The 21,698-nt window shown below is 38.9% G+C and overlaps 1 protein-coding gene and 1 pseudogene across 9 annotated transcripts in view; both read right to left on the minus strand.

Moving 5' to 3' along the window:
- Positions 1 to 21,698, minus strand: part of Cntn4 (contactin 4) — a 1,052,004-nt gene that overhangs the window by 789,397 nt on the left and 240,909 nt on the right. For 8 of the 9 annotated variants that reach the window (XM_045133612.1, XM_045133613.1, XM_045133605.1 and 5 more), the window contains one exon: positions 7 to 62. The exons of the other annotated variant lie outside the window; for it this stretch is intronic. The gene's annotated coding sequence lies outside the window, so the exon portion shown is untranslated. The remainder of the gene's footprint in view (positions 1 to 6; positions 63 to 21,698) is intronic. 9 annotated transcript variants of the gene reach the window in all.
- On the minus strand, positions 12,451 to 13,383 carry LOC101609529 (annotated as a pseudogene).

Raw genomic sequence — 21,698 nt, forward strand, 5'->3', positions numbered from 1 at the left:
GCTCACCTTTTAGGATGGTCCTTGGATCCACGTGCTGTGCAGATATCTTGTGTCAATGATCCCTAAAACAAAAAGAGAGTGCATAAATTTCTGCATTATTCAGGACATGCTTGTATGTAGTTGCTATTCATATTCCCTTCTAAAAATTACATTTGGAGGAAATGAAAATTAAGTAAGAGTTGGTATGAATTTCTAGACTGCATTCTCTGCTCTGCATCTCATTAGTTGAGTGACTTTTGACAAGTCAATTCCCTGGTTTCTTCTTTGTTATCACAATGGCTGTAAAAGTTTGTCATATTTTGTGATATTCAGATTGATAAAATATATACTTTTCTAAAAAAATAAATTAGAAAAATTTTAAAGTAATAAAACATGAACACTGAACTAAAGGATATCTTGTGTGTGTTTTTAATATGATGAAGTGGTAGAGATAACACAACAAAAGTACATGCTTTATATGATAATAGCATGTCTTATCTCAAGAGCATGAAAATAAGTTTTAAGTTTGAAATATTTTTAATCTCAGATTATATTTTTCTCTAGGAAGTAAGTTTATTTTGTTCATTTAAGAAAATATGCATAGTTTCATAGAATACAAATATATATGTATATATTTATTCCTTCATGGTCATGAATGCATTCACCTTTCTTCTAACCTAATTTCTAGCATAAATAACATCTTGTCTCATTTAATTATGTTTTAGTAACTAAAATGGCATATATATATAATATATTATAATATATATTATATAATACATAATATGTAATTACAATATATATAATACATTATATGTTAATATATTATATAATATACTATATATAGTATATATTATAATATATAGTAATATATATTATACAATATATATGATATATGTAATACATAATGTATAATATATTTATATATCATTTAAGTGTAACAAGGAGAATTCTCTACACTGTGCTTACTAGAGCTAGAGTGTAGCAGTTAGCTTTACATTGCTTGCCCAAAACACCCAACCAAGAGCAGCTTATGGGGTGAAAGGAAGGGTTTATTTTGGCATATAGACTCAAGGGGAAACTCCGTGATTGCAAGGGAAAACAATGGCATAAACAGAGGGTAGACATCACCTCCTGGCCAACATCAGGTGAACAATAGCAGCAGGAGAATGACCCAAACACTAGAAAGGGGAAGCTACATATAATACCCATAAGCATACCCCCAAGAAGACATCACCTCCAGGAGGCTCCAATTCCAAAATTACCACTAGCTGGGGACCTAGCATTCTGAACATGTGAGTTTATGGGGTACACCTAAATCAAACCACCAACATATAGAGTAACACAAACCCACCTGCCCATGCTCCTGGCAGCGCCTTGAACAGATCAGCTTCAGAGAACTCAATCTAACAATGAATCCAGATATCTTTCATAGAGCATAAAAATCAATGCAACTTCCTACAACCTGTCAGATATTCTATCACTAGTTAAAGTTTAGGTAGGTAGTTTATGGCTTATTTAATTGTCTATGTTACCACAAGCAACTAGCAGAGCTTAGATGAAAGTCTACATTGATTTGTTGTACTGTGCTGAGTGCAGGTCCTCAATTGCAATCTGTGTCTGCCTATGAAACTTTATTAAATTCCAATCTACTCTGATTTATATTTAAGTATAACATAATTGATTGGGATAGAATTGACCCAGGTTGATGAGTTGAGAATACAACATCACTTCTTAAGTATATGCCTTCACTTCCAAGTTGGAACTATGATTCACTTCCAAGTTGGAACTATGATTCTTTTCTATATTGAATGGCCAAGTACTTTTACCCTGAGAGTAGCATGAATATTGAAAAGTTAAGATGATTCCAGTGTTTATGCTATTGTAAATATTTTTAGAAGTATAAACGTTTCTATCATTTCTTACATAGCTCAAAATATTCTACAAACTTTGTGTATTCTACAAATAATTATGACAAAAAATAATGAAATAGGAAAAAGTCCAGTGTTCCTGTTACTAAATTAAAAGTACTCTGACTTCTATTTTAGTTAAATATAGTCATTACCAACTATACAGAGAGAAGTTCAGTTTGTATCTTAAGATTTGTTTTTGTCTTCCACTCATTAGAGACATCCACTGGTGTGGCACTAACATTCTGCTGCATTACAGCCTTGGTATTGTTTGTAACTAGCTACAGATTTACCAATACAAAACAGCAATAACAGCTAAAATAACAATAATATAACAGACATTGGTCAACATCACATGCCTTCCTTTCACATAGTACCAGAGATTTGGCATGCATATACAAACGTGTGTGTGTGTGTGTGTATGTGTGTGTATGTGTGTGTATTCCTTGTGAAAGTGGAGATTCTATTCATCTGTCTAGAAAAAATGAATACTTGAAAACAAATGTTTCTATTATATAAAATATTTCAAAAATTTTTTCTTTTATTTATAAGCCTGGACTCCAGAATTAGTTGCTAGAATGGAATGTTGGTTTGTTTATTTGCTAGCCCTATAATATTAAACAATTCTGTAATTAATAAAAACCTCAATTTAACTGCAGCTCAGAGACATTATGCCTGCCGTATTGTTTCAACAGCTTTTTCTTTCATGAGACATTTTGGAGCTTTTTATGCCACAGGGAAATGGGTGCTAGTTAAGAAGAAATTACCTCACTAAAAGTTAGATTCCTGTGCATAACATAGTCTCATCGCTGTAAAGAAGGTGAGACATGACTAAGAAGATAGGAAATATTTAAAAAAAAAAATTCTACCAGGCTAATAGCCTAGATATTTGCAAGAAAATTTTAATATAAAAATTTTCCAGGTGAGAAATATGACTTGTGTTAACTATTCCTGTAATCTCATAGACCAGTAGCCTTTATATTGCGTTCAGTTAATTAAAAAATATGTATATTCATTAAGCCAGGTGTGGTGGCACACGACTTTAATCCCAGCACTCAGGTGGCAGAGGTAGGTGGATAGTTGTGAGTTTGAGGCCACCTACGTAGTAGTGAATTCAAGATCAGCCTGGGCTAGAGTAAAACCCTATCTCAAAAAAAAATTATATATATATATATATATATATATATATATATATATATATATATATATAATTCATATTCATTAAGATAAAAAGTTTGGGCTGGACAAATGGCTTAATGGGTAAGGCATTTGCCAGCAATGCCTAAAGATCCAAGTTTGGTTCTCTAGTACCCATGTAAAGACAGATGCACAAGGTGTTGCATGCATTTGGAGGTTGTTCACAGTGGCCAGAGGCCCCAATGCACCCATTCTCTTCCTCTCTCCCTCTCTCCCTCTTTCTCTCTCTCCCTCTCTCCCTCTCTCCCTCTCTCCCTCCCTCCTTCCCTCCCTCCCTCTCTCCCTCTCTCCTCTCTCTCTCTCTCTCTCAAATAACTGAATTTTTTAAAAAATAGAATAGGGCTAGAGAGATGGCTTAACGGTTAAGGCCCTTGCCTGTGAAGCCTAAGGACCCATGTTCAACACTCCAGATCCCATTAGCCAGATGCACAAAGGCCAGGCAAGTGCAAGGTCACACATGCCCACTAGGTGGCACAAGCATCTGCAGTTCAATTTCAGTGGCTGAGGTCCCGAGGCACCATTTCTCTGTCTCTCAAAAAATAATAAGGTCTCCAAACTCATGGGTTTTGCTCTGAAGATGAAACTATTACTATGTCATACATACAGAACACATGAAAAATTTGGTTAAAGAATATGCAATATCATTTTTAATAATATTAAAATAAATAATAATTTGAAATAATAATAAATTAAACCATAGCATTTTAGGACATAATATACCCTCTACTCGTAAAATACCTGGATTTGTCAGAATATGTTCTACAATGATAACAATCATAAACTATCACTGTTCCCTACTCCTGCCTGTTATTATAGAGGGGCAAATGTTTGTTTAGACTTACTCTTACATTTGAAGTGAAGGAATCTAACCCAACCTAGTCTAAGACAGTTGTTTCTTGAACATTTATTGTGGAAATGACTGTAACTTGCAAGGTGAGATGGCTTATATATAAGTTTTGTTTCTACAATGTATTGTCATGTCTTCAGCTCTTAGAACATAATTGTTCATAATGATTAGCTGGAATATGAAAGTCTGAATTGTAAGCAAGAATCTACTTGTGATTCTTTGGAAAATGTTACATAACTTATGTCTTTCAGGAAACACTCACTTAACTATAACTTCTCATATCAGATTACCAATATGAACAGAGATGAAGCAGCACAAGATTCAGAGACTCATTTATTTATGTTCATCTGAAGAGAGGAAACACAGGACTTCTCCTTGGGGACTTTAATATATCCCAAATATCAAAGGGAAAGGAACTGCATCTGTTATGTAAGTTTGGACAACTGCAAAATTGTGGAAAATAAGACCTCAATCCACTAATCCTTCTTAAAGCTCAGGTTTCTCCTTACATAATGTGCCTAATTATTCTATATCCACTTTAAACTGTTGTAAGGATATAATTAAAAATGCCAAGACCAATATCATGCTTATGACTGATAAAATTCTGACCCAGTTTGACAGAGATGCTGAAAGGCACACCAGCCACTTTGCAGTGGGAGAATCTCAAGATGGCCACAAGTGGAAGCTAACAAAATAAAAGGGATTTCTTACTTTTATAACATTTGAAGAGGAGGGTACTCTAACTACAAATACTGCTTTGCTACAGAGTGGATATGACTCCAGTTACTAGGGTAAAGGGCTATGAGATGGGCCAGGCTGGGTCACAAGGTCATAAATCACAAGATTATGGGGTCCTGCTGACTAGCTTAGGCTGACAGCCTTGGTACTGTCAGAAGACCGTGAGGGCGTGTGCAGCTTTGTGTTCAAAGGACTGAAATCTGTCCTTTTATACAATGAAGCTTTGTAACCTAACAATTACATACATAATATGAATATTAATATAATTCGTTTTCAAGATCATTAGAAAGTTGTTTTCCATATTTAGTTCAATATGCTGTACCTGCCATTAGGAACCATTTATGCTATTAAGAATTGGTTAGAACTTCTACTATAAACTCCAAAAATGAGATATGAAAATACAAAGTTAGTAATAGGCAGACAGGTGGAAGTGGATGAATATCTTTGTCCGAATGGCTGTCTCCGGACATTTTTGACATAGCTGTTGTTAGCATACATGGACTCACTGTACTGCACACAGAGGGAATCCCAAGACCAACAGCAGCAGTGCAGCTTCTCACTGAAACACAAGCTAAACAGCCAAGCTGGAAAGGCCTAGGTCCAATGGATAATTTTACTCTAGGGGGTAAAGTGCCCTGATCTAGACCCTATGTAAATATGTCCACAGTAAAATGAGTGTTGCTTTTTTATTCAGAACAAAAAGAACTCTTTCCAAGTGACAAGTATTAACATGAAGATAATTCTAAGGAACATATTCAGAAGCCGGATGACACATGACTAGTGGCTTCAGTCCTCCCAGACATAGCATGCAAGATCAGGAGTCATGAAAGACTGCTCCCTTTTACTCTATACCCCTGGAGTCAGGCATATCTGAAATAAAAAGGTGAGAAAGCAAAATCACCACCACATGCAAATATTCATCATTTTACTTAACCACAATATAGTGTATGGATTTTAATAGTAAATAAAACAGACTGTGGGGCTGGAGAGATGGCTTAGCGGTTAAGCGCTTGCCTGGGACGCCCAAGAATTCCGGTTCGAGGCTCGGTTCCCCAGGACCCATGTTAGCCAGATGTACAAGGGGGTGCACACATCTGGAATTCATCTGCAGTGGCTGGAAGCCCTGGCGCATCCATTCTCTCCCTCCCTCCCTCCCTCTCTCTCTCTCTCTCTCTCTCTCTCTCTCTCTCTCTCTCTCTCTCTCTCTCTCTCGGCCTCTTTCTCTGTCTGTTGCTCTCAAATAAATAAATAAAAATAACCAAAAAAAAAAAAAAAGACAGACTGTGGAGTCACATTTGAATCTAAGTATCAGTGGTGAATAGTTGTATTAACTCAACACAGATTTATGTTCCCTTATAGCTTTGGTGTTCTCCTCTTCACAAGTGGACACAGATTACTATCTTGAGAGCTTTGGGAATAGCTCAATGAGTAAAAGTGCTTGCTGAGCAATTGTGACAAAAATTTAAATCCCCCAAACCCATGTAATGCTTGATTCAGTGGCTAATACATGCAATTCCTGCTCTCCTACAAGGAAGTGGCAAGAATCTCCAAAGCTCATGGGTCAGCTAGATTGGCATACAAAGCAGTAAGCAAACAAAGAGCCACCCCTAAAGTGAAAGTTTGGAAGGTAAGGATGGACTTCTGACACCTGAAGTTGTCCTCTGACTTCCACAGGTGCACTGTAGCCTAAATACACACACACACACACACACACACACACACACACACACACACACACACACACACACAGAGAGAGAGAGAGAGAGAGAGAGAGAGAGAAATAATAAAAATTATGAAAAGGTTAACTACTTTGAAAGCTTCTTATAAAGAAAAATGTTATAGTGTTATGTATGAAAACAATTTGGCCTATAGTGGGCACTTCAGGGATTACATTGTTATTATCCACATAAGCAAGGCATGGATGAGTAGTGTGCAATGACAGGAAAGGGTGGCCATTCAACCAACATCCCTGTTGTAAAAGGGCATTGAATTTAAAGGTCTTTTCCTTATATTGAGCCCACTTTGCTTAAGTTATTGATGGTATTTCCTATTGCAGTATTAGCAGGCATTTCACATGGGTATTTACTTCCTTCTCAGGTAGTTAAAACCCAACCTGAATTCTCAGTGGGAGGTAAAGGTCATGCAGACATTAAATTATCCATGTTCATTTCTGGAATTTCCATTAGCTTTGCTTGACATAATTTAGTATTAACATCAGGGTTATTAAACTAAGTGAGAGAAAACATCTCAATGCATTTTTTTTCAATGGGAAGTGGAATGCATTTCTAATCATGTCTAGCTACATGCAAATAAAAGGCCATTTGATTCCTTAATCATTATCACAACGAGTAATATCAACCACAGAGATCACCATTGGGCTCCCCCATGCACACAAAATAAACAATGATATACTATGATGCATAACCAGCTTTCCGATTATTAAGAGATAATCACACAGGCACTGTAAGTGGCACTGTTAGAATGTGATTATATCTCAGTAACAAGAGGCCCTGCAGTCTCACAAAGTGCGAAAAACTCATTACCGTAGGGAAAATGTGTATTTATTTTGCTGAACCATAAAGCTGACAATTTAAACTAATGACCAGTGGCTCCTCTTGAAGTAACTATTACACAGTGCATGACGTTTACTAGGAAGACTTCTCAGGTCCATCACATAGAAGACTAATTTCAGGGATCTTGACTATGAAACAAACAGGGTTGGATCATGCTGAAGAGTCTGGAGATCTACCCACAGATGTCCTTGACACAGGAGGGGACTGACAGGAGCAATAGGGATGGCCTGTGCTGACCAGCACTTGAGATTCTGAGCTGCTCGCATTGTCCTGATGTAACATAATTGGGGCAGCTCATCCGAAGGAGAGGGACAGATGCTACAGTGTACATGAGGTCCCAGGGAAGAAACAGCTTTTATACACAAAACTATGGACTATGGATTAGTATTCAAAGACCAGGAACATTCCAAGGAAAATACCTTACATACAAGATGAGAGCGTTCCTTGCGTGTGTTAATCCGTTTTGTACCTAAAACTACTTGGAATAGCAGTATTTTCTGATCTTCCTAATACAGAAACTTGAGTCATATGAGTTTTTCTTCTTGTGTTTTGCTTTTGTAATCAAGAAAATGCAAGATAAAATCCCTCCTCCTCCATTACTGGGAAAGTTGGAAAGAATGTTGAATTTGAAAGTATTCTACAAATATAAAATGCAGAAACAAGTTTAAGACCTGGAGATAGAGAGACATACCATCATCTAGATCAGAAACTACTGAAGATATTTGCCAGATTTCAAAACGCCACCAAACTCTGTTCAAGGGCAGTTTGAAGCCTTTTCTTCAAGAATGGAAGTGTGCAGAGCTGGACACAGTGAGATCCCCATGGAATCCCACATCCTGTTGCAGGGGGTGGGGGGGCAGGGGAGGTGCGCATAAAGCCACTAGTGCAGTCACTGACTTTGAGCCCTGAAGCACGTTGAAAATTTACACCTGTGGAAAGTAACCTCTAATTCCCCTTTCTCACCACCCAATCTGTGTACAGCTTCTCCCTGTTCTGTTCCTGATAATTCTTAGATAACTTTTCAGTGGAAGTCACTGTGATATCAAAGTATTAGGCTTCCTTGTTTGTAATCTATGCAATAAAACTTTGCATTTTTGCGAAGACACTGTGCTGGGATGGAGAGATGGATCAGTAGATGAAATGCTTGCTGAGCAAGGTTAATGACCTGAGTGACTGTACCCAAAACCCAGGTAAATGGAGGGCATAACACTGTACACCTGTAAGGCCAAGGCTGACAAGATAGGGACAGAGAGATTTAGAGTTGATGGCTATCTAGCTACATGTTGGTGAGCTCCAGGTTCAGTGAGAGACCCTTGCTCAAAGAATATGGTGGCAATTAATCAAAAAAGACGATAAACATTGGCTATGGTCTTTACATGAATGCTCACTCAATGTAGGCACACCCACCTACATATGCATCACACACACATACACATGCAAGGTAAGTCACAGTATTGTCTTCTCTGCACTTGGGCAGCAAGCAAGCCCTTTTACAATAATTGACTCACTCTCACACTCTGTGTGTGTGTGTGTGTGTGTGTGTGTGTGTGTGTATGTATATGCATATTTATTAAGTAATATTATAGTTGTATAAAGAAAAGGACACAGTTTCCCAACAGGTTGTAATAGAGATTTAATATTATCTGTACCAATAACATATAACTGCCACCATACTGTAATATTCATAAAAATGTTCACAGCAATATGGGCCATACATTACAAGTCTCAAGCAAATTTTGACTTTAAATATGTCAAATATGTGGGAAAGTATCATCAGTTTTAGCTTTCCACCACAGTACAAAGCCAAAAGCTCTTCAAGTCTACATCCATGATTACCAACAAGAGGAAACATTTCTGCAAAGTCTGTTCATATGTACATATGGGTTTTGTAATTGGGGAAAAGTGAGATTTTTTTCATTTGTTGATGACAGGGAATAGTTATACCCATCACAAAGCACATCACACCATCATAAATAGAGATATGTAAGGTGATCACTGAGATGTTGATGGATGATTTATATCACTTCTACATCACTCAGTGGCTACAGAACTCCTGACTACAGTAAAACCCCATACAAAAATACCAGGATTTTAGCTTCCTACCTTTCCATTAAGGACAATTATCAGGTTTTGTTAAATTTATTACTGCCTTTCCCACTGGGAAACCATATGTGAAAAGTCCATGCATTGGCAATCTGTACAACCAGAAAATGAGATTTTCGAGGGCTCACCATTATCACAAAAACTTGGTGCAGTTAGAATGACAACCTGTCACTCTACATTTCAAAGTCATCTATTATGCCAATTTCTGACATTCCACAATGATTTAATGTGCCATATAATGTGATGTGATATCAAAATACATTGGACATTTAAAACTTGCTATTTCCTTTAAGCTCTTGTCATTTTTTGTGTGTATTACAATGTACAGGGTGATATTATACCTGGTCTTAGGTATAGCATGTGAAAGATAAAATTAAGCCTAGGCCTCAAAAAGTATCTATAAATTAGAATGACCTAATCCTTTCATACGCATAATTTCCAAGACTCAAAGAGTAAATGCAACATAGGGTGAGCAGTTGTGAACGCAATACCTGGGTTTCAAAATAAAATTTCTACTTTATAGATGAGTAACCACCAGAGAACTCCTCACTGTGCCATGGTAGCTTCCTTCATAAAAAAGAAGATAATGAATTCATTCTTCTCTCCGATATTGTGATTTTTTTTCCTTTGTTTAATAAGGATGGTTTGTTTTGAGGAGAAAAAGGTCCAAAGCATCAAGATGCTAACAACATAATCACAGTATCAACTTTAGAAAACAAATATTAAGATTATTTCACTATTTTTCTAAAGGATGTCTTTGGCATGCCAACTCTCATTCAGAAAAATACATCGTTAAATTTGTGTTGAGTACTCTCTCCCAAAGTACTAATGGGGTATGGAGATATACATCCCTCTAACTCAAAGATGCTCTAATGCTACAAGCAAATGAGATTACCTTTGCAGTCAGGGAATCAACTCTTGAAACCATGTGTGAATTGACGAACTGTACTCCCTGCATAACAGGACATTATTTTGGAGACCATTGACAAAAACCATACATGTTTCATTGTCAAGTCATGAAGAAGTATCAAAATTAAAACCAAAAGGTACAGGTTAAGACTTAACACAACTTAGAAGCATCAAAGGAAATGAAAATGGAACTTGCTGTAGGGCAGTGTTGCAGTCCAGTTCGCATTGTTGTTAGAAATCACCCAACCAAGAGCAGCTTCTGGGAAAAAGAGATTTATTTCGGCTTACAGGCTCAAGGGGAAGCTCCACGATGGCAGGGAAAAACGATGGCATGAGCAGAGGGTGGACATCACCCCCTGGCCAACATAAGGTGGGACACAGCAACAGGAGGGTGCCAAACACTGGCATGGGGAAACTGGCTATAAAGCCCTTAAGCCCGCCCCCAACAATACACTCCCTCCAGGAGGCATTAATTCCCAAATATCCATCAGCTGGGAACCTAGCATTCAGAACACCTAAGTTTATGGGGGACACCTGAATCAAACCACCACATTCCGCCCCTGGCCCCCATAAACTGATATCCATACATGATGTAAAATACAATGCATTCAGTCTGACTTTAAAAGTCCCCATAGTTTTTATCAATTCCAATGATGTTCATACATATCCATAGTCCAAGATCTTTTAACTGAGCCATAATACCAAAATATAACCTCAAAAAATCCAGGCACAGAATAAATATTCACACTGCAAAAGATGGTATTGGACATAGCAAAGAAACATTCAACCAATACAAGACTTAAAACAACCAGGGCAAACATCAAACTCTGTAGATTCAAGTCCAGCAACTCTAGCCAGTGACAAATCTTCAAGTCCGATAATTCTAACCAGTAAGTCTCTGGCATTCCAATTCCGCCCCTCCAGCTAGGCTACTCACAGTCCTGGGAAACTTCATTGGGGCCGGCAGCTCCTCGGCAGCCATCTCATGGTCCCGGCATCTCCACTGGGTCTCCACTGCAAGCCACGGTTCATCCTCATGGCCCCATGGGGTCTCTATGCAGGCAACCAGCAAACCTGCTTCACACTGCCCATGGCCATTTCCAAAACACAAGACCGTGTTGCAAACTCAATGACCCTCTTTCCAGCATTTCTTATACTCCACAATACCAGGTAGGGTGCCAATTTGTTAATCCGGGGGGTGGGAGGGGGAATAAAGCAATCTTTGAAGAACAGGGCACTCCTTGAGCACTCAAGCCCCTTCAAATGAGTCTACATTCTTCTTGTTGCCCCAGTGCATGTCAGCTATCCCAGTCTCATAGGTTGTAATCTCTCAGTTGCAGCTGAACAGGCAGCAGTTCACCCAAAGATTTTTCTTTCTGTGTCATATCCCTCTGCTCACACCAGTTCATTTCTACGCAAAGCAACCCTGCACAACTTCTCAGGACATGGGCACAAGAGCAAGCTTCTCACACAAACTGCTAGCCCAGTCAAAGCACAGCTCTTTCTCACCCTCATAAGCCAAACCTCACAGACCATAGTTTTTACTGCATTCAGGTCTTGCAGCTCAGACCAGGACAGTCCATCAAGCTGTACTTACAACACTGCAACGTATCTCTTAGGCTAAGGTTTTAACTCCTTCCACATTCCTCTTGAAAATCAGCTACAAAAGGCTGAAGCCATATAGTCAGGTGTCTAGCAGCAACCCCACTCCTGGTACCACTTTACTGTTGCAGTCTGGTTCACATTGCTGTTAGAAATCACCCAACCAAGAGCAGCTTCAGGGATAAAGAGATTTATTTTGGCTTACAGGCTCGAGGGGAAGCTCCACGATGGCAGGGAAAAATGATGGCATGAGCAGAGGGTGAACATCACCCCCTGGCCAAAACATAAGGTGGGACACAGCAACAGGAGGGTGCCAAACACTGGCATGGGGAAACTGGCTATAAAGCCCTTAAGCCCGCCCCCAACAATACACTCCCTCCAGGAGGCATTAATTCCCAAATATCCATCAGCTGGGAACCTAGCATTCAGAACACCTAAATTTATGGGGAACACCTGAGTCAAACCACCACAGGCAGTGTAGTATGAAGTAATGAACATGGGCAGGACAAGGGAAGGGAAGGGAAGGGAAGGAAGAGCAGGGAGAATGTGCTGAAGATTAGAGGGGAGGGGATATGGTGTAATTGATTTCAAATGCCTAGTTGAAGAAATGATCTGTAAAGTCCCTAAACCCTGCTGGGGGCTTGAGAGTGATCCTCTCTCCTTCCTCGGCCTTTTTGTCATTGTTGATCTATTTCAGCTGGTCTGTCCCATCTTCATTATCATCAACACCCAGGAGATCCTGTTCCTCAGGGGAGTCATCTGCACTTGCCTCGGACTCCATCTTCACATGAGCCTCTTTCACTAAGGTGTCGGTCTGGTTCTCTTAGGTCTATTCATTCTTTATCTCTACTGGAGTTGATCAGGACAAGTCTGCTCATTTGCTACAGTCCTTTTCATTTTTCTCCAGACTTTCCAGTAGAGAATCCACTTTTTGTTTTATCTGGATCAGCTCCTTCTTAATGGCTTGCAGGTTTCCTCCTTTTTAAAAATTTCCAGACTTGGAAGAAGATACATGCTGTCCACTCTTAAAATTAAAGCCACTTTTGCTGCTTCATGAGGTGTTTCCTGGTACAAGCAGGCATTTAGAGGGCACCACAGCCAGAGCAGTAGTAGGAGGAGGCAAGTGTTGGGTAACTGAACATCCTGTCATAATTATCTCATTGAAAGTCACAGTCCAAGTAAAAGGAAGGTCTGGATGGAGGGGACAGAGAACTGTATACTGACCTGCACATCTCCCTGCAGATTACTTCACACATGCTTTTCCTCGCTTCACTTTTGGCTCTGCAGCATGGTTAATATCTAAAACCTGGCCAGCAATCATCCTCCCATCCTCTCCTGCTGCAGCAGCTCAGGCATTTCTGTCATTAACATATTGGAAAAAGATAAAGCCCTTTTGAACACAGCAGTCAACAATTTTACCATACTTGAATTAGACTGGCTCCACATCAGACTTCTTGACAAGAGTGTTGAGATTCCCAAAGAATACATAGGAATTCATAGAGCGAGGATCTGTCTTGGTGGGTAACATTGCTAGCCAGTTTCTGATACGCAGATCCTAAAAAAGCTTGGTACCTCCATAGTAATCAGAAATTTTGATATGTTAACAAGATGACTGGTGTCTGGGGCACTTTTTTCGCCTCAGGATATAAACTCACTGCCAGAGGAACCAGACACGAGATGAGACTACCTGTGACCCCAGGAGAGGGAAGGAGCTGAAGGCTGAGTTCATCACCAAGGGTCAATGATTTAATCAGTGATATCTGTTCAATAAAGCCTCCATAAAAAGATGGGATTTGGAGGGTATCCATGTTGCTGAAAAAGAATGTGCCTAGGGATGATATATCCAGAAGAGGCAAGGAGGCCCCACAGTGTCTTCCCATATTATTTTGCCCCTTTTCCATCAGTTGTACATCTGCCTCCTTTGTAACATTCATAAATTTGTAACTGGCTATCCTGAAGTTTGTGAACCATCCAATAAATAATTTCACCCTAGTAGGGCCTTCAGGGAACTTTCTATTTGTAGCTGATGGATCATAAATTAAAAGAGGGTTATTCATGAGATTGACATCTGAACGGGGTGAGGAAGTCTTATGTGACTGAACTCTGACCATACAGGATTGGACTTTGACTCCAGGTAGATAATGCCAGAACAGAGTAATAGGTTTGTACCTGGGAATTTACATGGTGTTACATGGAGTCAGGAGAAATCTGCACATTCTGCTCACAGAAGTTTGATCTTTTGAGTGTATGTAGAAAGAAAAAAAAAAAATCTTGAGCATTTTCCTTGACAATTTCATAAGACTGTTAGGAAGATCATATAACTTCTTAAGTGCTTAAAAGTTTGAGCTGCTCCACAGCAAACACTATTTTTACACATCTCCCCCATACACACAAAAAAAATACCTAGACACCTCTATATGTTGTTGGATTTAGTGAAGTTCTATGAGTTGGGAAACTTCTAAAGTGTATTCAATTCTTTGACCTGAGACTTCATGCTATCGGCTCAGGTCACTATCAGCTGCCCAGGACCATACTTCTGGTGGCAGCTACATATGCACAACATACAACAGCAAACAGCAGGACACCTATAAAGGACATGCATGAAGGGGATATTCTCTGGGCCCAAGGGGATCACAACCTAGCACTTCAAGGCAGAAAATTTGCTTACAAAAATAAATGATTTATACATAATGTAACTATGGTAATTTTTTTTTTTTTTTTTTTTTTTTTTTTTTTTACTGGAAACTTACCCTTTAAAGTAAGAATAATGTGAGGCCAAAGTGGGAAAAAATGGTGGCTATCACACATTTGACAATTCACATAGTTTTTATTTTGCAAACATTTTAACTTGAATTGATCCATATTTTGTTTGTGCACACACACATACATAATTTCTGTAATATTTTCATGTTCTCTTAAAATAATGACAATTTTTACTCTAATTTATAATGTTGATATATCCTTTGCATATGCATGTATGTGTGAGTTTGGGCATATGGGTGCCCCAGCACACGTGCGGAGTTGAGAAGACAGCATTCGGGTGTTTATTCTCACCTTCCACTTCATTTGAGGCAGGGTCATTCACTCTCATTGTTATTCCCAGCATTTGGTGGCAGTATAGCAAGTTCAGGAAGTTATAAGAAATACTCCTGCATCGCCATCACTGTTCTGGGAATGCAGGAGGATGCCATAGAGTCCAGGCTTGAGGAAGAATCTGGGCGTCTAAACTTCAGTACTCAGGCTTCAGTAGCAAGCACTTTATCCACTCAGTTCTCACCCCAGCCTTTATTCCCAATATGTTCTTCATAGTCAACATTGCTTTAAAAATCAAGTGGATTTGGGATTGCTGAGTGGGTAATGCCCATAGTGTACAAGCATGAGAACCTGGTATCATACTCTTGATAACCCACGTAAAAATAACAGGTATGGCGGTTCATGACTGTAATCTTAGAGCTGAAGAAGATAAATCAGGACGATCCACTGAGTTTATTGACTAGCTAGGCTAGCTGTATATGTGAGCTCTAGGTTTGTAGCAGTCACCTTTTTGTTGCTGGGATAAGACACTTAGCCAGAATAGCTTGTGAAAGGGTTTCAGCTAACAATTTTTAGGATAAGTTTCATCATTGTGGGGAAATCATGGCAGAAACAGACAGGAAAGTATCACATCTACTTGGAGGAACCAGAAAATCTGAATGGAATGAAAATCAGCAATGGAAGCAGGGCAGGACTACAAATTCTTAACATACCCTCAGTGACATGCCTCTTCCAGCAAGCTCTCAATTCTCCATCAGCTGGAGATTAAGTGTGAGGTTTAATCACAAACACCTGAGGCCATGGGCGACCTATACATTGAAATTGCCACAAGGTTAATTGAGATAACCTGTCCCAAAACATAATGTGGCAGCCACACGTGGTGGCACATGGCTTTAATCCCAGCACTCTGGAGGCAGAGGTAGCAGGATCGCTGTGAGTTCAAGGCCCCCCTGAGGCTACATAGTGAATTCCAGGTCAGCCTGAGCTAGAGTGTGAACCCACCTCAAAAATCAACAAAAACAAGCAAACAAATAATGTGGCATATGACAGAGAAGAACACCCATGGATACTGCCTACATCTGGCCTCTGCAGACATGTGCACACACATGCTTGAGCATTTGCATACTCATCTATACACATATGAAAATACATAAACGCATTTGCACCACATACACATTCGTGTCAAATAAAAATCCAGCAGATGTATAAAGATGTTAAACAAACAGTAATAGAAATGGTATATTAGCCAAGTTAAGAAATATGATGTACATGTCTAGAATTTGGATAAATAACACCAGTATAGGGAAGAAAGCCTTTGCAATCATCCCAAGATTGATGCCCAAAAGCCCTATAAAAAAAACACATTAACAACAGAAAGAAATTAAAATTTATTTTATGTGAAACAAGTGTTAGAAATGAAATACAAAAGAGCTAGTGAAAACTGTGTTTTGAAAGAACAGCCTGCAAAAGGACATCTGAAAAAGGAGGCAGAGGTAAAAGGATCACTGTAGTGCATTCCAGGTCAGCCTGGGCTAGAGGGAGACCCTACCTTGAAAAACAAACAAAAGGAAACAAAACTCAAAGTCCCTCTAATGGTGATAAACTGGGGGTGCAGAGGGTTTAGCAAGGCATTTGTGTTCAGATTCTTCTTGGTGTACCTTGGTGACATTATTTTCTTCTGGGATAAGATTAGGGCCGGAACCCTCTAAAATGTGAAGGCCTTGCGACCTAGTTAAAAAAAGTCAACAAGGTTTTATGACCTGCTTCAGGAATAAGAGGCAAGAGCATTTCTTTCTAGTTTTCCCAGCTGCTTTGGTTGTTTTCTCAGATGACAAGAGGCTGTACTTTGGTGCTAGTGTGCTGAGCACCATCACTAGCTTATGTCAAAGGAGGTTATCTGTAAGTAATCAGAACTGAGGGTTCAAAATACAGGGGAATTTAAATGTGCCCCTGACATCTGCTAGGAACTTTCATTTTTACCAGCCAGCTGAAAGAGAGAAACTAGTTCTCAACACCCTACTCAAACGTGAGCATCCTTTCCCATACACGTGTACACATATATGGATAAATATTGCTACCTATAGTGTGTAAATGATAAGTATCAAGGACTAATAACACTGACATATTTTGGACTGGAATGACATATAAACAGCCAATAAATTAGGAAGAATGACCTGTTTTTCTTCCTAAAAGAAAGGAGATGTATTGCTGCCAATTTTTGTATTGCCTGATCTCTGAAACAATTCTAAAACAAATCTTCAAAATCAGTATGTATTTACAGTGTTGCTGACTATTTTGATATTACCTTGAAGAATGAAATAGTGACTAAGCAGCATAAAGGGGATAACAGAAATAATATTTTACAACTTGCTGAACTGAGCTAGATACACAATAATTTCCAAGATTGATTTCCTGCATCATTTTCAAGCAAGTAGCCATCAATCTAGAAACTCTTGCATAGGAGTATAAGGAATGAAAACCTATCACTCTTACTGGGAAACTTCTTTACCCATTTTGAAAAGAAGCTTAGCACTTTAAAAACACATGCATAAGCCTGGTATATTGGCACATGCCTTTAATCCCAGAACTAAGGAGGCAGAGGTAGGAAGATCACCGTGAGTTTGAGGTCACCAGATACTACATAATGAATTCCAGGTCAGCATGGGACAGAGAGAGACCCTACCTTGACCCCCCCCCCAAGCTAGTAATGATAATAATAATAAAAAAATCATGGGCTGGAGAGATGGCTTAGTGGTTAAGCGCTTGCCTGTGAAGCCTACGGACCCTGGTTCGAGGCTCGGTTCCCCAGGACCCACGTTAGCCAGATGCACAAGGGGGAGCACACATCTGGAGTTCGTTTGCAGTGGCTGGAAGCCCTGGCGCACCCGTTCTCAATCTCTCTCTCTCTCTGTCTGTCCCTTTCTCTTTCTCTCTCTCTCTCTGTCACTCTCAAATAAATAAATAATGAACAAAAAATTTAATAAAAAAATCACATAAAAATTATCTTCATTATGTGATTTTTGATTGCAAAAATATGTGAATCTGGGGAAATGGATCATTTGGTAAAGTGCTTCCCTTCTAAAGTATAAGGATCTGAATTGGGTCTCCAGAAGCTATGTCAAAATGACCAGATATGGCAACACATACTTGTAATCTCAATGCTGTGGAGGCATAGATAGAATTTCTGGAGCATCTGACTAGCTAATATAGTATAATAGATGGGCTCCTGGTCAGTGAGAGTTCCTTTTGTAGGAAAAAAAAAAAAAAAAAGTTGTAGACCATACTCCTGAGAATGATATGCAAGGTTGTCCTCTGTCCTCCACATGCCCAGATGCACATGAGAGTGAGTGCCCAAGCAGGTGTCTCATGGAAGGATATGTTATTATTCCTTATCTTAGAAGTTACTCTAAATGGGGCTGGAGAGATGGCTTATTGGCTAAAGTCATTTGTTTGCAAAGACTGTATGCCTGGGCACAATTCACCAGTATCTACATGAAGCCAGATGCATAAAGTAGCATATGCATGTGAAGTTTGTAGTGGAAAGATTCCCTGGTGTGTCCATTCATTCTTTATTCATTCTCATCCTCTCTCTTAGAAATAAACGAAAAATATTTATATTTATTTTTATTTTTATTTTTTGGTTTTTCAAGGTAGGGTCTCATTCTAGCCCAGACTGACCTGGAATTCACTACAGAGTCTCAGGGTGACCTCAAACTCATGGCAATCCTCCTACCTCTGCCTCCCAAGGGCTGGGATTAAAGGCATGCACCACCACATCCAGCTTGAAAAATATTTTTAAAAGAATGAATACAAATGGTCATATCAATAATATGGACATTGCTCAAGAAAGATGCCTATTCCGGGGACTCTGATAAAATAGTACATAGTTTAGCTAAATATGTAAGTAGGCATGGTGGTCACTAGGCCATTTTGCATTCTTACTACATGAGTGTGTTGTCCTATGCACTTGCCCCTTTGAGTATTACACACTCTCATCTCTTACCAGGCTGAAGCAAACTCTGTCTATCTTTCATATTATGCTATGTGTGTCTCTGAATTCATCTGATGGAGAACACCAACACTAAGGATCCAAGAGAAGCCAAAGTCAGCTCATGGTAACAATTACAAATCCATAGTAGCAGAACTGAATACTAAATGCTGACAATTAGTTTTAACTATTTAATTAATTAATTAATTAATTAATTTATTTATTTATTTATTTATTTCAGAGAGAGAGAGAGAGATACAGAAATAGGCAGGAAGAGAGAGAGAGGAGAAAGAGAGAGGAGAGGGAGAGAGAGGGGGAAAGAGTGGGCATGCCAGGGCCTCAAACAACTGCAAATGAAATCCAGATGTGTGCACCCCCTCGTGTATCTGGCTTATGTTGGTCCTGGGGAATTGAACCTGGGTCCTTTAACTTTGCAAGCAAGTGCCTGAACCACTAAGCCTTCTCTCCAGCCCTGATAATTAGTTCTAATCAAAAAGCTCAATGAATGAGGAAAAAAAGACAGACTTAAGTCTTATAGAAAGACTCATTGAAATCCTGGCTACTATCTCACTTTCTCTCTCTGACTATGAATAATCCTTTTTTTGTTTCAATTTGTACACTTATAAAATAGAGACCATTATATTTTTGTTGCCATAAGGCTACAGTAAAAATGGTGGCAGGAACTTCTATTTTTGCTTGAAGTGAAATGCTGTTCCTCCATTGTGTCCTCAATAAGTAACCCTCTTATCAAAATGGATGACTTCTCATACTGAAAACAGCATGGAAATCATCACCCCAATTTCTCTTATGATAGTTGGAATATAAGAACATGTGCTTCCTTTATGATTTACTTAGTCCTCTACATTAGTCACAGCTTTCAGGGCATAAGAGAAAGATAGAGAGTTACAGAGAGGAAGACTGTAAGCAATGGGTTTGTGTAATTGTTATAACGAGGGAGTCATGAGAGCTACACAGCAACTGAGTGTGTTGGAGGTCCAGGTGGGTAAATGCTATAATTCTCATCTGCGTTCCAAGCCTTTGTAACAGGTGTGAGTATTGTGTGGTTCCCGTTTAAAAGCCAGTGTTACTGAAACACAAGAAGGCCAATGTTGTAGTTGGAGTCCAATAGCTATGAAAATCCAATGGTCCAATTTGAGGACAATAAAGCCACAGGAATTTTATTTTATTTTATTTTATTTTTTAGAGCAACATCTTCCTTTTTGTTCCATTCAGGCCTTCACCTGCATACTGTCCAGAGACATGAAGATGGCTGTTTTGTTTTATGTAGTCTACTTATTTGAATGTGACTCATATCTTGAACACCTCACCCAGGACTGGAGAGATGGCATAGCAGTTAAGTGCTTGCCTGTCAAGCCTAAGGACCCTGGTTCAAGGCTCTATTCACCAGGACTCATGTTAGCCAAATGCACAAGGGAGCGCATGCATCTGAAGTTTGTTTGCAATGGCTGGAGGCACTGGCGCGCCCATTCTCTCTCTCTCTATCTGCCTCTTTCTCTGTGTGCGTGTCTGTTGCTTTCAAATAAATAAATAAAACATTTCCATTTATTCTTAAAAAAAAAAAAAAAAAAAAAAACTCACCCAGAAACAATGAGAATAATGGTGGACTACTCATGGGCCAGTCAAATTGACATAAAATGTACTGATTACAGCCCCTAAAATAAAACAAATGGTCCTCACATTATGTATCAAATCATATTTTCTCTCAATTATATATAATGTTATTCATCAATGATATTCATGTGTATTTAAGTACTTTTAGGGTATTATGCATATAATGAAATATGTGTAAGAAGAGATATTTTTAAATTATTGAAAATATACAATTAAAATTTATATGCTGGGGCTGGAGAATTGGCTTAGTGGCTAAGGACCCAGGTTTGATTCTCCAGGTCCCACGTAAGCCAGATGCACAAGGTGGTGCATTCATCTGGAATTCATATGCAGTGGCTAGAGGCCTTGGCACACCCATTCTCTCTCTTTCTTCCTCCCATCCCTCTGTCATTAATAAATAAAAAATAAATCTTTAAAAAAAGTTATTTGCTGAGTGCCCATTGTGCCAGATACTCTGGAAGCATTCATTTAATTTGTACCCAGGAAATTTAAACCAGCCTGAACATAACAAGAGACTTTCCTGTCTGATAAATTTAATCACCTATGTTCTCAGTCTTTAAGTGGATGTTGTGCCTATATTTTGTTATTATGCCAGTTCCTGGTAAGACTTATATAGATAGCTAAATATAGAGCCAACAACAGGGATTTCTAATGGAAAACACTCAGTCACAGGGTTGGGGTTGAGGTAAATATGTGTTTTCCCAAAGGTAGAGATGTCGGAGTTCTAGGGACTGGACAGAAAGCTATGTCAGTAAAGTGCATATTTTGCACCAGTGAGTTTTATCACTGGTACACATATAAAACTGTCAGGCTGAGTACAAGCACTTGAAATTCCCGAGCTGGTGAGGGGCAGACGGGAGCACCACGGGAGCTCACCTGCTAGCTGGTCTAGAGCAATCGACAATCTCCAGGCCAATGAGCGAGCCTAGCTCATTTTAAATTTCTGTGGACCTCAAAGAGCTTATACTGTATGGGTTATATTTATCAAACTTTACTCTCTGCAAAATGAAAATAGAAATTTTAAAAATAGTTATTAATATGAAATTCCATTATCTATTTAAAAAATAAGTATAGTATAAAAATGACAGAACTGTTCAGCTCTCCTTATCCACAGGATCCAAATCTGTAGGTTCAAGCACAGATTTAAAATATTTGAAAAATGAATGCATCATTCCTGAACACATACAGAC

This window comes from Jaculus jaculus, chromosome 14 (assembly GCF_020740685.1).
Source record: "Jaculus jaculus isolate mJacJac1 chromosome 14, mJacJac1.mat.Y.cur, whole genome shotgun sequence".
Classification (NCBI taxonomy): domain Eukaryota; kingdom Metazoa; phylum Chordata; class Mammalia; order Rodentia; family Dipodidae; genus Jaculus; species Jaculus jaculus.